General features: G+C 42.8%; 1 pseudogene; it reads right to left on the bottom strand.

The window, feature by feature from the left end:
- Positions 1-1,470: 1,470 nt before the first annotated feature.
- LOC135562529 (uncharacterized) lies at positions 1,471-13,550 on the bottom strand (annotated as a pseudogene).
- Positions 13,551-17,307: the final 3,757 nt, after the last annotated feature.

Raw genomic sequence — 17,307 nt, 5'->3', positions numbered from 1 at the left:
AGCTTATTCATCATTCATAATTAATACATAATTAACATTTGCTTCATGCATTTGACAGACCAATACCTCACAAGGCTTCTTCTCTCTAAGCTGAGAGCTTGAAACTGAGATATCTTTCGTTCTCAAATCAAGGGTCTGGGTGTACTGGTAAATTGCAGATGCTATTAGTGAGGATAGTGAGGATTTGTTCATCATGAAAATGGCTTAAAAGCAACAAATGTGTAGTTTTGGACTGGCCTAATCCCAATTGAGATGTTGTGGCAGGACTTGAAATGAGCAGTTCATGTTTGAAAACCCCAAAATGAGTTACAGCAGTTCTGCATGGAAGAGTGGAACAAAACATCCCCACAGCGACGTGAGAGACTGATAAACAAATACAGGAAGCACTGCAGCTAAAGGTGGCACAACCAGCTTTTGAGTGTGAAGGGGCAATAACGTTTTCACACAGGGGCATTGGGTGTTGCATAACATTGTGTTATTTCTTCACTCAGGTTCCCTATATCTAATATTAGCTTTTGGTTGAAGGCCTGATAACATTCAGTATAAAAAATATGCAAAAGTAGAGAAAACTGTCCTCCTGAATGGCACAGTGGTCTAAGGCACTACATTGCAGTGCTAGCTGTGCCACTAAAAATTCTGGGTTTGAGTCCAGGCTCTGTCACGCTGACATGGTGTTTCCTCCGACATATTGGTGCGGCTGGCTTCCGGGTTAAGTGGGCATTGTGTCAAGAAGCAGTGTGGCTTGGTTGGGTTGTGTTTCGGAGGACACACAGCTCTTGACCTTCGTCTCGCCTGAGTCCGTACGGGAGTTGCAGTGATGAGACAAGACTGTAACTACCAATTGGATACCATGAAAAAGAGAAACTAAATAATTACTTTCTCACAGCTTTGTACTTTCATTCATTTTTTAAAACTGGTACAGTAATCTACTATCACTAACGCCATCTCCAGACTAGTCTTGTGAGGGTTCATAGTTTGTGGGCCAAAACGTTCGGACGCTACAGACACCATGTCCCATGGTCTGACAAACACAGCTATAGCTCTGCCACTTTCATCGCAGATGGGCGAAGTTGGCGGATGCACTGGATTGAAACGCAGTCCAAGCAAAACAGAAACTGTATCTCTATCTTAAATTGATGGATTTTGATGGGGATTTTTTTTATTATGCTAATTAAATTCCCACTTGTTACAGGTGGGCTATTGCAAAATTCACAGTAGTTTACTGTAGTCAATCCATCACACTCACATGATGGTCTGGTAGGAAAGTGATTATTACAATTACATAGTTATCTATAGACACAAACTTATAGTTCTTTTGTATTAAATTCTGTTTTTTCTTTTGGAAAAGTTTTATTGTTGCATTTCTTTGAAAAACAGCACATATATATTTTACACACAAAAAATGTTATAAAAGCACAACAAACAGCATTTGAATATTACATTTACATTTGTTAAAGAGTACACGTTAAAAACAATAGAAACAACCATGAATAAAATTACTTTTTCTTGTATAACAAAATCTGTAAAAGCCATTTAAAATGTGTACAATTGATTTTACAAAGGTAAAACAATTTTAAGACATTAAAACATGTTAAAGTAACTTTGTTAAAAAAGCTGTCTTCGGTCCTTTGCACAGGTAGGCGCCGCAGCGCTGTCAGGCCATGACCGCCGGGACCTTGGGTGTTGTGGGGCACCCTTCGCCTGGGGTCGTGGCCCCCTTTTTTCCATACCACCCCAGGGTTTCCATGGCTACCATGGTCACTGCATGCGGGGTGGTCTCTACTCGTTTCGCTACCAGCAGGTTGTAGGAGGACCACAGCGCATCCTTCAGACACATGAGAGGGGGCCAGAGCTTGGTGAAGGCCTTCGGTGGAATAGGCATTTGGCCCACGCCATACAGCATGAGCATTAGGTCTGCCAGCAGGGGAAGACACAGGAAGATCAGGGTGCCTGCATCCTTCCACATGTCCCTGGCGGCTCTGCAATCCCAGAGCAAATTACTCTCCGACTCGTCTTGGTCGCGGCCTGGTCGGGGGAACGCGGATGTCCTTGCCATGCCCCGGGAGTGCATAACGGTCCTGACCAGGAGGATCCCATGGGCGACCATTCCAGGACAGGTCCCGGTGCTGGTTCAGCAGAGCAGGATGGGCCACGTTGCGCCAATCCGTTGTGGGCTCACCTAGAGCAAGCCCACGCACTGGACACACTGGTTCCCGCTCCTGCAAAAGAGAGAAAAGAGAGCGATGTGTAGTTAAAACCGTGACTGCCTCTTTCTCCAGTTTAAAATGTCTTAAAACCTTTGAGCTGGACGTAGTGTGTGGGGAGCAGGAAATATACTGGGGCTCGCAGGTCAACTGGGATCAGCCTCAGGGTCCTGAGGTAAGATCCCAGCCAGAACCGTGCTAGGGCCTGGGTCTTGTTGTTGACCGGGGAGGTGGCAAGAGTGAGATGTAACAGTGTGTATTGGCTGCCCAGGAACAAGTAGTGGTCAGGCAAGCCTTTCCCCCCCTTGGACCTGGGCCTCTTGACCACCTCCCTCTTCAGCCTCTCCCACTTGCTTAACCACAGGAATTGAAAGACCATCCATTCCAGCGCTAAAATAGTTGTTCGTGGGGGGGATAAAAACAGAACCGATTAATAAAAGCACAGGTAAAAATCACAGCTTTAATGATTAAAACCTTGCCCTCAAAAGTCATCTGTCGAATCCCCAAAAACCCAATCTTTCTTACGGTCCCCAGGATCCCACTCCAGTTGCCGCTTCCTCCTCCCTCTCGGTCAAACTTTACCCCCAGTACCCTTATGTCAGTCATTTTAACTGTCAGTGGTAGTCTGGGTCTGCCTACGGTCCGAAAAAGTGGTCCTCTGTTCAGTCTTGCCCCAGATGCTCGTCCGTACCAGTCAGTCCTGTCCAGGGTCCTGTCGACAGATAACAGGTCGGTGCAGAAAAATGTTAACGTCGTCCATGTAAAATACACACTTGGCGGTGCATGTGTGTCAAAAAAGTCCTGTAGTGGCTGCCACTGGCTGAACCGCTCCCTGTACTGACTAACGACTCTATCATCTTCTAAAAGCGAGCAGTCCAGTTTCCAGGGCCCTCTTCCCACAGTCACTCCCGAAGTTGGTGAAAGGGTGCACGCATTACGTGATCTGAGAAAAAAGCAGGGGTTCTAGCATCAGTTGGGGGACAGTCCCGGGTAAACAGATAGTCAATGCGAGAGGCTCTGGTGCCTTCACCAATGGTCCAGGTGAAGCCCTCCGCTCTTGGATGCAGGGTTTTAAAACAGTCAATCAGTTTAAAATCCCTGCACAGCCCTTGCAATAAAACACTTGACCTATCTACCTTAAAATCCTCTCCCGCCCCTCTCCTGTCTGCTCTACTTAAAACAGTTGAAATCCCCACCCACCACTAGAGGATCCCTGCCTAGCATGTGGGACTGTAGGTCTTCTAAAAGTGCACACCGGTCGTGTTTATTGTTAAATCATAAAAATGGTTAAATCATTAAAATCCCTCCCATAAAAGTGCAATTGGCTAAAAGAGCACACCCAGCAACCACCACCGTGCTCCCCCTCACCACCACCTGTGGGGGTCTTGATTAAAATAGCAACACCATCATTTTTATTAAAATTGGATCCACTTGTCTGCCACTTGTCCTCCCATTTGCTGTAAGAGGGGGAAAAAAGGGTAGACCACCCTGTAATAAAAACACATCTGAATTAAACCTTTCTAAAAATAATAAAAACCGACTGTCCTCGTGTCTCTGTTTTCACACTCCTTACATTAATAGTGGTGATGTTAATAGCCATAAAAGGGTGAGTAAAAACAGTGCTAAAAAGAAAGGCATTTGGAACAGTTAAAAGGGGTTACTTATCGGGTACCTTCGCTCCCTCCCTCCAGGGTAAAGGTAGGGAGAAGAGGTTAAAACGGGATTTAAAAAGGAGATTTGGTTGCAGGAGTTGGCAGGGAAGGTTCTGGATTCTTCCTCCCCCTGGGAGCTCTCCCATTCCAACTTATCCTTTTTTTAGCCACTGATGAGGTGGGACCGCTCGCCACAGACGTTTCAGGACCTTCCGTTCGTGCACTCCTTGTAGCGGTGGCCCATTTCATGCAGACCACCTTTTCACAGGCGCTTGGGCTGGTCCCGGTAGTGAACATGGCTCCTGTTCACTTCGGCTATGGTAGACAGTACCTTCCCAACCATACTGCACATTCCTCCGGTTGTACAGTGTCATTGTACATACAAAAGAAATAACAGTTTTGATGCTATTATCCGTCAGCTTAGTCACTTCAAACATTGCTGTAAGGGACCCTTGGGTGTTCAGGGCATTCTGGAGTTTCCGCCAGAACTCCCTCAGGAAGCTAACACAGGTGAAACTAACATCAAAGCCTTTCCCATAGGGGAGGGCGATGCAGTTCACATGCACAGGTTTGAAACAGAGCTCTTCCTGGAGGAATTTTCCCGGAGAAATCCAATCTGGCCGGGCGCAGTGCGCGCTAACCAAGGTTGCCAGGTGCACGGTGTTTCCTCTGACACATTGGTGCGGCTGGCTTCCGGGTTGGATGCACCCTGTGTTAAGAAGCAGTGCGGCTTGGTTGGGTTGTGTATCGGACGACGCATGACTTTCAACCTTCGTCTCTCCCGAGCCCGTACGGGAGTTGTAGCGATGAGACAAGATAGTCTCATACTAAAAACAATTGTCTCATACTAAAAACAATTGGATACCACGAAATTGGGGAGAAAAACGGCTAAAATAAAAAATGTAAAGAATACCCTAAACAAAACTAAATCAAGCACAACTTCCCGGGTACTCTCCGGCCTACGATCGCCTCTCCAATCAAAATGCAGCCACTGTTAAAGGTACTACACTACACTTGATCTTAGCCAAAAGGCAGAGAAGCAGTAATAAATGCCAATGTCAGCCTTAAAACAAAGCTGCAGATCTGACAGTGTATAGGCTCACTGTTTATGAACAGAGTTTTTTTAACTGGTCTCCTCTTATAAGAGACCAAAAACAGCTAACTGAAAGCCACGCCTAGAATAGGCCACACCTGCAATCCTCTGATTGGAAGCATACTGTACAGTGGCAGCCTATCAGTAAGTAATGTGCCTATACATGCACACCAGTAATTTGATAAACTATTTGTGGGAGTAGGCAGATTACGCAATAATCATGTAAACACCTTACTCTGCGTAAAGTTCAAATCTAAGTTTGTTTATCAATCTTTTTAATTATTGACACCTCGTGTTAGCACAAGCCGAGCAAGCCTCCCTCTTTTAGCGCCAGTAAAGTGTGTTCGTAACAACTGGATGTATGTGTCTTAGAAGTAGTTTTTACATACAAACTTTATATGTCAGAACAAAAATAAGTTGTTTATTTTAGATTGCAGATTTTCTGCCAATCAGGTAGCATGATTTCAGATGTGCCCAGGTAAACATGATTGCTATGGAAATCGTTCTTCTTGTCAAGCATGTAAACGTTTCAATTCAAACTATTATATTATCCTGTTAGAGCTACTAGTTCCCCTTTGGGAACTCCCCCCACCCCCCCCCCTGAGCTGTAATGTGGCGCAGGGAACGCAAGAAATAATCCTAAAAATATTTAACCCCCACAGAATCGCTTGAAAAATGGCTCAAATGAAAGATAAAGAAGTTATTTATCTACCCAGCAAGTCAGATTTCTAAAATGTTTTACGGCGAAAACATAGCACATATTTATGTCCAACCACCACTGCATACATACCTCATTAGCTTAGCCAAGTAGGAAAAAATATGCAATCAACAAACGCAGGATTAAAAGAAAAATCATTTCACTAACCTTTTGAAATCTTCATCAGATGACAGTAATATAACATGTTACACAGTACATTCATTTTTTTCAATAATATGCAATATATATCCATAAATCTCTGTTTACAATTATGCATCGTTCAAAAATGCTACTGCAATGTCAGGAGAAATAAATAGCTCCGGCAGATAACGCCAGCTAACAAGGAATACACATCATAAACTTTGACTAAATATGCATGTTTTACATATGTATGGCAAGATAAACTTCTAAATGCAATTGCTATGTTACAATTATTTTTAACGTTACATTTGGCGTTTACTAGGCTATAATAGAGAGTCGGCGCTCTCATTTAGCATGCTGACTCCTCTATCATTGAGTCGACAGAAACCCAAAATGAAGACGTAAATATTCCCTTACCATGGCTGTTCTTGCTTCAGAAGACGTGGAAGGGTTAATACTCACCAAGTTAGCGTTCAGTTTGCAAGTCTGTGTCTTTCCGTTCTCAAACTAGACACTTCTCGGTCGAAATGTATGCAAATTTCAAGTGGATGCGCACCAAAACGTCGAAAGTATACATTATATTTCGAGTAAACTTGTCAAACTATGTTTATAATTAAGCCTTAGCATGTTATAAAGGTCTACAGCAATCGTGAGGGCGAACAGATTAGCACACGTTGTTCAGTCTGTCCTGGGAGAAAGAGAGAGAAATATCCAATCTCCCATTGGTGAAACTTTTTTTTTGCGTCACCGGGACGTTTGGTCACGCTGAGCGATTCTCACAGTTACACGCCTCATCGAAAGCAGGCTTCACGCTGAAGACATAGAAAGTGTTTCCATGGTTATAGCTGTTTGGGAAGTGTGTATTGGCAACTTTTCCCATTACAAGAGAGACTTTGGGAGAATGCATGCCCTGAGACTTCTGCTTTAGCTAGAGACAAAATTTAAACGGTTTTATAAGCTTTAGAGTGTTTCCTATTCGATAACAATTTTTAATTGCATATATTAGCAACTTTTGACAAAAATTTATCATGGTTTATATGGGTGCCGAATTCCTCCAGAAGGGGCAGTATTCTGGGGTAGCCTTAACAGGTTTTAATCTGACCATTCATGTAACCACACTCAGTGAGGGGATTCGATTAATCTGGCGTGTTTTGCAACAGGTGAAAGTTGATTGTATTCGTTTTGGACCCGGACTCCCTCCTGGGCAGGAGCCAGGTGGCCGTTCAAAGCCCACTGTGAAATTGGCTCAAAACAAAAGTGAGGTAAGTGATGAGCAGGATTCTTTTTTCACATGCAAAGGTGATTGCTTTGATAAAAATGCTTTAACTGCCTTCCAAACGAATACTAGTTCAAAAAATTCTAACATATAATGAAATCTAATTTAATTGGTCACATACACATGGTTGGCAGATGTTAATGCGAGTGAAGTGAAATGCTTGTGTTTCTAGATCTGTCCGTGCAGTAATATCTGACAAGTAATCAATTTCACAACAACTACCTTATACACACAAGTGTAAAGGAATGAAAATATGCACGTATAAATATATGGATGAGTAATGGCTGTACGGCATAGGCAAGATGCAGTAGATGGTATAGAGTACAGTATATACATATGATATGTAAACATTATATAAAGTGCCATTGTTTAAAGTGACTAGTGATACAGTTGTCACATCAATTTTTTAACTATTAAAGTGACTAAAGATTTGAGTCAGTATGTTGGCAGCAGCCACTCAATGTTATTCCAAGACATTTCAATGTTTCCCCTTAAACCGCTTGAGTGTTGCTTCATCAGTATGCTTAGGGTCATTGTCCTGCTGGAAGTTGAACCTCCGTCCCAGTCTCCAATCTCTGGAAGACAGAAACAGGTTTCCCTCAAGAATTTCCCTGTATTTAGCGCCATCCATCATTCCTTCAATTCTAACCAGTTTCCCAGTCCCTGCCGATGAAAAAACATCCCCACAGCATGATGCTGCCACCACCATGCTTCACTGTGGGGATGGTGTTCTTGGGTTGATTAGAGGTGTTGGGTTTGCGCCAGACAGAGTTTTCCTTGATGGCCAAAAAGCTAAATGTTAGTCTCATCTGACCAGAGTACCTTCTTCCATATGTTTGGGGAGTCTCGCAAATTCCTTTTGGCAAAGACCAAACATGTTTGCTTATTTTTTTCTGGTCAGTCTTCCGTATAGACCAGCTCTGTGGAGTATACGGCTTAAAGTGGTCTAATGGACAGATACTCCAATCTCTGCTGTGGAGCTTTGCAGCTCCTTCAGGGTTATTTGGTTGCTTCTTTGATTAATGCCCTCCTTGCCTGGTCCATGAGTTTTGGTGGGTGGCCCTCTCTTGGCAGGTTTGTTGTGGTGCCATATTCTTTCAATTGTTTAATAATGGATTCAATGGTGCTCCTTGGGAGGTTAATAGTTTGGGATATTAACCCAACTCTGATCTGTACTTCCCCACAACTTTGTCCCTGGCCTGTTTGGAGAGCTCCTTGGTCTTCATAGTGCCGCTTGCTTGGTAGTGCCGCTTGCTTGGTGGTGCCGCTTGCTTGGTGGTGCCGCTTGCTTGGTGGTGCCGCTTGCTTGGTGGTGCCGCTTGCTTGGTGGTGCCGCTTGCTTGGTGGTGCTGCAGACTCTGGGGCCTTTCAGAGCAGAGCAGCATATACTGAGATCATGTGGCACTTAAATAAAGTTTACCTGTGTGTAATCTAACTAATTATGTGGCTTCTGAAGGTAATTTGTTGCAGCAGATCTTATTTAGGGGCTTCATAGCAAAGGGGATGAATACATACGCACGCACCACTTTTCCGTTTTTATTATTTTAGAAATTTTTTGAAAGTTGTATTTTTTAAAATTTCACTTCACCAATGTATACTATTTTGTGTATGTCCATTACATGAAATCCTAATAAAAATCCATTTAAATTACAGGTTGTAAATGCAACAAAATAGGAAAAACGCCGAGGGGGATGAATACTTTTGCAAGGCCCTGTACATATCCCAACCAGAAGCCATGGATTACAGGCAACATCCACACGGAGCTAAAGGCTAGAGCTGCCGCTTTCAAGGAGCAGGACATAGTCCGGACACTTATAAGAAAACCTGCTACGCACTCAGACGAACCATCAAACAGACTATACAGGACTAAGTTCGAAGTCTACCATTTAAATTACAGGTTGTAATGCAACAAAATAGTAAAAATGCGATGGGGAATACTTTTGCACGGCACTGTATGGGGAAATGAATGGCATTTTTGTAGAGTTTTTGGATAAACACTGATAATAAGGTCTGTGGTAAGCACAAGCTTAGGATATCTAAGCTCATCAGCTAACGTCATGTTTTGTGTATTTTATAGAACTTACAGTGGGGAGAACAAGTATTTGATAACCTGCAAAATCGGCAGTGTTTCCTACTTATAAAGCATGTAGAGGTCTGTAATTTTTATCATATCAACTGTGAGAGACGGAATCTAAAACAAAAATCCAGAAAATCACATTGTATGATATTTAAGTAATTAATTTGCATTTTTGCATGACATAAGTATTTGATCACCTACCAACCAGTAAGAGATCTCTGCAGTTCATCCAGAGTGATCATGGGCCTCTTGGCTGCATCTCTGATCAGTCTTCTCCTTGTATGAGCTGAAAGTTTAGAGGGACGGCCAGGTCTTGGTAGATTTGCAGTGGTCTGATACTCCTTCCATTTCAATATTATCGCTTGCACAGTGCTCCTTGGGATGTTTAAAGCTTGGGAAATCTTTTTGTATCTAAATCCGGCTTTAAACTTCTTCACAACAGTATCTCGGACCTGCCTGGTGTGTTCCTTGTTCTTCATGATGCTCTCTGCGCTTTTAACGGACCTCTGAGACTATCACAGTGCAGGTGCATTTATAAGGAGACTTGATTACACACAGGTGGGTTGTATTTATCATCATTAGTCATTTAGGTCAATATTGGATCATTCAGAGATCCTCACTGAACTTCTGGAGAGAGTTTGCTGCACTGAAAGTAAAGGGGCTGAATAATTTTGCACGCCCAATTTTTCAGTTTTTGATTTGTTAAAAAAGTTAGAAATATCCAATAAATGTCGTTCCACTTCACGATTGTGTCCCACTTGTTGTTGATTCTTCACAAAAAAATACAGTTTTATATCTTTATGTTTGAACCATGAAATGTGCAAAAGGTCGCAAAGTTCAAGTGGGCCGAATACTTTCACAAGGCACTGTACATATGAAATGAGTAAAGCTGTATGTAAAGATTATTAAAGCGACTAGTGTTCCATTATTAAAGTGACCAGTGAGTCCATACGGCAGCAGCCTTTAAGGTGCAGGGTATCCGGCTAATGATGGCTATTTAACAGTCTGATGGCCTTGAGATTTAAGCTATTTTTCAGTCTCTCGGTCCCAGCTTTGATTCACCTGTACTGACCTCGCCTTCTGGATGAGGGTGGGGTGAACAGGCCATGGCTCGGGTAGATGATCTTTTTGGCCTTCCTGTGATATCAGGTGCTGTAGGTGTCCTGGAGGGCAGGCAATGAGCCCCCGGTGATACGTTAGGCAGACCGCACCACCCTCTGGAGAGCCCTGGTGTAGTTGCCATACCAGGCGATGATACAGCCTTACAGGAGGCTCTCAATTGTGCATCTGTAAAAGTTTGTGAGGGTCTTAGGGGCCAAGCCAAATTTCCTCAGCCTCCTGAGGTTGAAGAGGCGCTGTTGAGGCGCCTTCTTCACCACACTGTCTGTGTGCGTGAACCATTTCAGATTGTCAGTGATGTGTACACCGAGGAACTTGAATCTTTCACCTTGTCCACTGTGGTCCTGTCGATGTGGATAGGGGCATGCTCCCTCTGCTGTCTCCTGAAATCCACGATTGGGGGGTGATACCTGAGTGTAGCTCCAGAGAGGGTTGGCACTGGGGTTTGCCCAGGCCTGATACAGCAACTGTAGCACCTGGACACACACACACACACACACACACACACACACACACACACACACACACACACACACACACACACACACACACACACACACACACACACACACACACAGAGTCAACAACATTGTCATAAGTACACATACACTGTATATCATTACAACACTAAAGACTTTTGTTGTACACTCACCTGTATAATTAGTGGCCTCTCCCTGTCCTGAGCGGTTAAATAAATTGGATTAGTTTAGAAATAAATTATATTTATCTTTGTGAGCACAAATTAATCAACCAATCAATGCACAAAAAATTCAGAGATTCTCGCTGCAATAGAGCATGCTGGGGAATATTATATACGGTTCTATGTAGAACCCTTCTTTCTTCCAAACAAATCATCTTTCCTTCCAAAGAATCATCAAAGAACCCTTTCTTCCAAAAACCCTGGAACCCTTTTTTTCTAAGAGTGTAGCTAATACGAATGGTGCAGTAATCAAATGTATCAAGGCAGAAACAGTTTGTGCTGGCGCACCTCTCTTACAAGGGCCTTTACAAGCAAACACTTTCTGGGGAAGATATCAGGATAGCTACAGAAAGCTAGTTAGTTAGAAAATCCGCTATCTTTGCTTTCCCGCCTTGATAACTAGGTAGCATCTGACTGCAGGTAGTCTTACTCAGAGTTAGCTGCTAGAGAAAAAAATGTGTTTGCTAACGTTAGCTAGCTAATTACATAACTAATGTTAGCTAGCTACATGTACACATACACTAATGATTAACCACCAAATCAAATCAAATTGCATTTGTGTAGACCATACAGTGAAAAGCTTACTTATACAAGCCCTTAACCAACAATGCAGTTTTAAGAAAAAATAAGTGTAAAGTAAAAAATAGATAAGTAAAAATATATATATATTTATATATTAAGAAGTAAAAGTAACAAATATTTAGAGACCAGCAGTAAAATCACAACAGCGAGGCTATATACAGGGGATACCGGTACAGAGTCAATGTTTAGAGACATCGGTTAGTTGAGGTAATTGAGGTAATATGTACATGTAGGTAGAGTTAAAGTTACTATGCATAGATAATAAACAGAGAGTAGCAGCAGCATAAAAGAGGGCAGGGGGGGGGGGGCAATGCTAATGATTAGCTGTTCTGGAGTCCTATGGCTTGGGGGTAGAGGCTGTTAAGAAGTCTTTTGGACCTAGACTTGGCGCTCCTGTACCGCTTGCCGGGCGGCAGCATATAGAACAGTCAATGACTAGGGTGTCTGGAGTCTTTGACAATTTTTAGGGTCTTCCTCTGACACCCCCTGGTATAGAGGTCCTGGAAGGCAGAAAGCTTGGCCCCAGTGTTGTACTGGACCGTACACATCACCCTCTGTAGTGCCTTGCTACATGATGCAACCAGTCAGGGTGCTCTTGATGGTGCAGCTGTTGAACTTTTTGAGGATCTGAGGACCCATGCCAAATCTTCTCCTGAGGAGGAATAGGCTTTGTCGTGCCCTCTTCATGGCTGTCTTGGTGTGTTCAGACCATGATATTTTGTTGGCGATGTGGACACCAAGGAACTAAAAGGTCTCAACCTGCTCCTCTACAGCCCCGTCTATGAGAATGGGGGCATGCTCGGTCCTCCTTTTCCTGTAGTCCACAATCCTCTCCTTTGTCTTGATCACGTTGAGGGAGAGATTGTTGTCCTGGCACCACACTGCCAGGTCTCTGGCCTTCTCTCTATAGGCTGTCTCATCGCTGTCTGTGATCAGGCCTACCACTGTTGTGATATCGGTAAACTTAATGATGGTGTTGGAGTCGTGCCTGCCCATGCAGTCATGAGTGAACAGTGAGTACAGGAGGGGACTGAGCACGCACCCCTGAGGGGCCCCGTGTTGAGGATCAGCGTGGCGGATGTGTTGTTACCTACCCTCACCACATGGGGGTGGCCCATCAGGCAGTCCAGGATCCAGTTGCAGAGGGAGGTGTTAGTCTCAGGGCCCTTTGCTTAGTGATGAGCTTTGAGGGCACTATGGTGTTGAATGCTGAGCTGTAGTCAATGAATAGCTTTCTCACATAGGTGTTCCTTTTGTCCAGGTGGGAAAGGGCAGTGTGAAGTTTAATAGAGATTGCGTCATCTGTGGATCTGTTGGGGCAGTATGCAAATTAGAGTGGGTTTAGGGTTTCTGGGATAATGGTGTTGATGTGAGCCATGACCAGCTTTCAAAGCACTTCTTGGCTACAGACATGAGTGCTATGGGTCGGAAGTCATTTAAGCAGGTTACCTTAGCGTTCTTGGGTACAGAGACTATGGTGGTCTGCATGAATCATATTGGTATTACAGACTCAGTCAGGGACAGGTTGAAAATGTCAGTAAAGACACTTGCCAGTTGGTCAGCGCATGCTCGGAGCACACGTCCTGGTAATGCATCCCTTGAATGTTGACCTGTTTAAAGATCTAACATCGGCTACTTGCCTCAAATCTGGTAGGCTCGCGGCTGTGCTTCCCTTTGGAGTCTGTAATAGTTTACAAGCCCTGCCACATCCGACGAGCATCGGAGCTGGTGTAGTACAATTCCATCTTAGTCCTGTATTGACGCTTTGCCTGTTTGATGGTTCGTCGGAGGATATAGCGGGATTTATTATTAGCTTCTGGGTTAGAGTTCCGCACCTTGAAAGCGGCAGCTCTACCCTTTAGCTCAGTGAGGATGTTGCCTGTAATCCATGGCTTCTGGTTGTGGTATGTACGTACAGTCACTGTGGGGATGATGTTATCGACGTACTTATTGATGAAGCCAGTGACTGATGTGGTGTACTCAATGCCACCGGAAGAATCCCGGAACATGCAGGAAAAGTCTGTGCTACAGTGGGAAAACAGTCCTGTAGCTTAGCATCTGCTTCATCTGACCACTTTTTTTGTAGATTTTTTTTCTCCCTCTGGTTGCACTTTTAGCATGCTGGTAGAAATGAGGTAAAATCAATATAAGTTTCCCTGCATTAACCTGTTTGGGCTAGGGGGCAGCATTTTCACTTTTGGATGAAAAGCGTGCCCAGAGTAAACTGCCTCCTACTCAGTCCCAGATGCTAATATATGCGTATTATTAGTAGTATTGAACACACTCTGTAGTTTCTAAAACTTTGAATGATGTCTGTGAGTATAACAGAACTCATATGACAGGCAAAAACATGAGAAAAAATCCAAACAGGAAGTGGGAAATCTGAGATTTGTAGTTTTTCAACTCAGCCCCTATTGAAGATACAGTACAGTATATTGGTTATGTTGCACTTATGTTGCACTTCCTAAGGCTTCCACTAGATGTCAACTGTCTTTAGAACATTGTTTGATGCTTCTACTATGAAGGGGGGCTGAATGAGAGGGGAATGAGTCAGAGGTCTGACACACGCATTCAAATGAGAGGTAGCTCCCGTTCTTTTCTACAGACAATGGAATTCTCCGGTTGGAACATTATTGAACATTTATGATAAAAACATCCTAAAGATTGATTCTATACTTCGTTTGATATGTTTCTACGACCAGTAATATAACTTTTTGGATTTTAGTCCGACCTTTCCACTGGAAGTTACACGCTCGTTTCGATTTGTTTACCAAACACCCTAACAAAAGAAAGTATATGGATATAAACAAATCAAACATTTATTGTGGAACTGGGATTCCTGGGAGTGCATTCTGATGAAGATCATCAAAGGTAAGTAAATATTTCTAATGCTATTTCTGACTAATGTTGACTGCGCAACATGGCCGATATTTCTTTTGGCTGGTTTGGGCTCTGAGTACCGTACTCAGATTACTGCATGGTATGCTTTTTCTGTAAAGTTTTTTTAAAATCTGACACAGCGGTTGCATTAAGGAGAAATTTATCCAAAGTTCCATGCATAACACTTGTATTTTCATCAACATTTATAATGAGTATTTCTGTAAATTGATGTGGCTCTCTGCAAAATCACCGCCTGTTTTGGAACTACTGAACATAACACGCCAATGTAAAATAAGATTTTTGGGATATAAATATGCACTTTATCGAACAAAACATACATGTACTTTGTAACATGAAGTCCTATGAGTGTCATCTGATGAAGATCATCAAAGGTTAGTGATTAGTTTTATCTCTATTTGTGATTTTTGTGACTCCTCTCTTTGGCTGGAAAAATGGCTGGGTTTTTCTGTGACTTGGTGGTGACCTAACATAATCATTTGTGGAGCTTTCGCTGTAAAGCATTTTTGAAATCAGACACTGTGGCTGGATTAATGAGAATTGTGTCTTTAAAATGGTGCCTAATACTTGTATGTTTAAGAATTTAGATTTATGAGATTTCTGTTGATTTGTATTTGGCGCCCTCCAATGTCATTGGCTATTGGCGAGGGGTTCTGCTAGCGGAAGCGTCGCCTCTGGTGAGCGACTTCCTTATGGCCGTATACAGCTCATTGAGTGCAGTCTTAGTGCCAGCATTGGTTTGTGGTGGTAAATAGACAGCTACGAAGAATATAGATCAAAACTCTCTTGGTAAATAGTGTGGTCTATAACCTTGAGACTTCCTTAGATTTCGTTCACCAGCTGTTGTTTACAAATATACATAGACCGTCACCCCTTGTCTTACCAGAAGTAGCTGTTCTATCCTGCCGAAAAAGTGTAAAACCTGCCAGCTGTATGCTATTCATGTTGTCGTTCTTGGGGAAACATAAGATTATTCATAGCTTATTATAGGCCCACTTATTTGAGTTCTGGGAAAATGTGAATTTGATCAAATTTGGTTTATATTCAAACTTTGGGTGGACCTAGGCCTTTTTAATCCCAAATTATTGACTGGAATTAATCAATAAACACAATAGTGATGGCATACTGTATGAATAACTTTTTAATTACAGATGCAAAGGCCTACACGATGCAACCCTGCATAAAACAGACTCAGCTGTCACGGATCCCTCCGGAAATGTCATTACGCACACCTGGCCCCTATTCCCACTGATTAGTAATTGTGTAAGTGTGCCCTTAGTTTACCAGTGTCCTGTCAATTATTGTTACAATATCCGTTGTTGCGTGTGAGTACCTGTGCTGTGTGTTTTGGCTTTCGTACCATTGTGGATTGCTCAGATGATTACGGGTCTCGTCCCATGTGTTACTCATTGTGGGCTTGTATTATTTATTCGAGGTACTCCTCACTCTTTTGTTTGGGTTTCTACCCTGTCTTTTGTATAGTGTTTGAATGGTCTTCATTCCCGTGCCTTTACATGGCACGCCGAAATTTGGGTAAGAAATTCTAAAAAATGTTTACGCCTTCCTGCGCCTGTCTCCCGACCCATTTATACCAATGTGACATCAGCCCTGTTATTAGTTCTATTATCCAATCACAGTTGTTGTCTCTTTGTCTGTGGGACCCCCCCACCCCATGTTAGTTTTTAAATAAAATGTATTTGAACAAGTACAAGGTTCCTGCAGTTTGACAGGGTTTTAATGTTTTCATCCTCCCTATGGCCAGGAACTTTAAACCATATGACCCTGATTAGAAGAATTGTCTGGTCAGATCATCACCCAAAATACAATTATTTTTTTTACAGCTGATTAATTACTATATCATACTACAACTAGGGTCCAGAGTTGGTTAGGTTAGCCTACCAGAACAGGAAAAAACTCAGGGCCCCAGGGGAAACAAATCCACCCACCACTCTGGGACCTGTGGTGCCATGTTAAAAATGAAAAAACATGTCCTTTTTGTATAATCAACGATTCACATTGTACTTTTCTTTTGGTGGTGGGGATGGGTTTCCATAGTTTTACTTGGCTCACTGCAGAATGTAACAGGCTGTTCCTCAAAAAAAGGTATAGCTGAGGGTATTCTCTTGAAACCTCTAGAGTAGGGGTACTCAAGAACAATTTGAGAAGGTCCAGTCACACACATTTTCTGGGTGGCAAAGGTCGGATGGATATTGAAATTTATCGGTGTCGTAACACACTTCACCTCCCAACCCATGCGACCCCCAATCTGTTCACACCCCTCTTGTTGGCGGAAGTAAATGTAGACATTTTAACCTCTTAAGTCGACCCTCTACTTTTTTTAACATTCTGTTAAAAATCGCGCAACATTTCAGCGCCCTGCTACTCATGCCAGGAATATAGTATATGCATTTGCTTAGTCTGTGTGGATAGAAAACACTCAGACGTTTATAAAACTGGTTAAATCACTGCTGTGGCTTTACCAGAACGGCATTTACATCGAAAAGCACAGGAAAAACTGATCACTGAAAATGGGAAAATATATCCATGCGCTACTTGAACCCATTGATAAAGGTGAACCACAATTAATTGACTGAGGTTGCAGTACCTACAGCTTCCACACGGTGTCTAGAGTCTTGTCATTTCCCTTCGAGTTTTTTCTTGGTCAAACACATGCAGGGCACCGTATCTCCTCTGGTCTAGGACCGGATATTTTCGTTGAGTTTCTAGCCGGACATTTTTCCAGACGGACAGCTAATGATCTTTACATCGCCTCCTGATGAATTTTATCGCTTATTAACGTTTACTAATACCTAAAGTTGCATTACAAACGTATTTCGAAGTGTTTTGTGAAAGTTTATCGTCGACTTT

The sequence above is a fragment of the Oncorhynchus nerka genome, linkage group LG19 (genome assembly GCF_034236695.1).
Source record: "Oncorhynchus nerka isolate Pitt River linkage group LG19, Oner_Uvic_2.0, whole genome shotgun sequence".
In the NCBI taxonomy this organism is placed as follows: Eukaryota; Metazoa; Chordata; class Actinopteri; order Salmoniformes; family Salmonidae; genus Oncorhynchus; species Oncorhynchus nerka.
The sequence above is the reverse complement of the archived record's forward strand: the minus strand, read 5'-3'. Positions and strand labels throughout refer to the sequence as shown.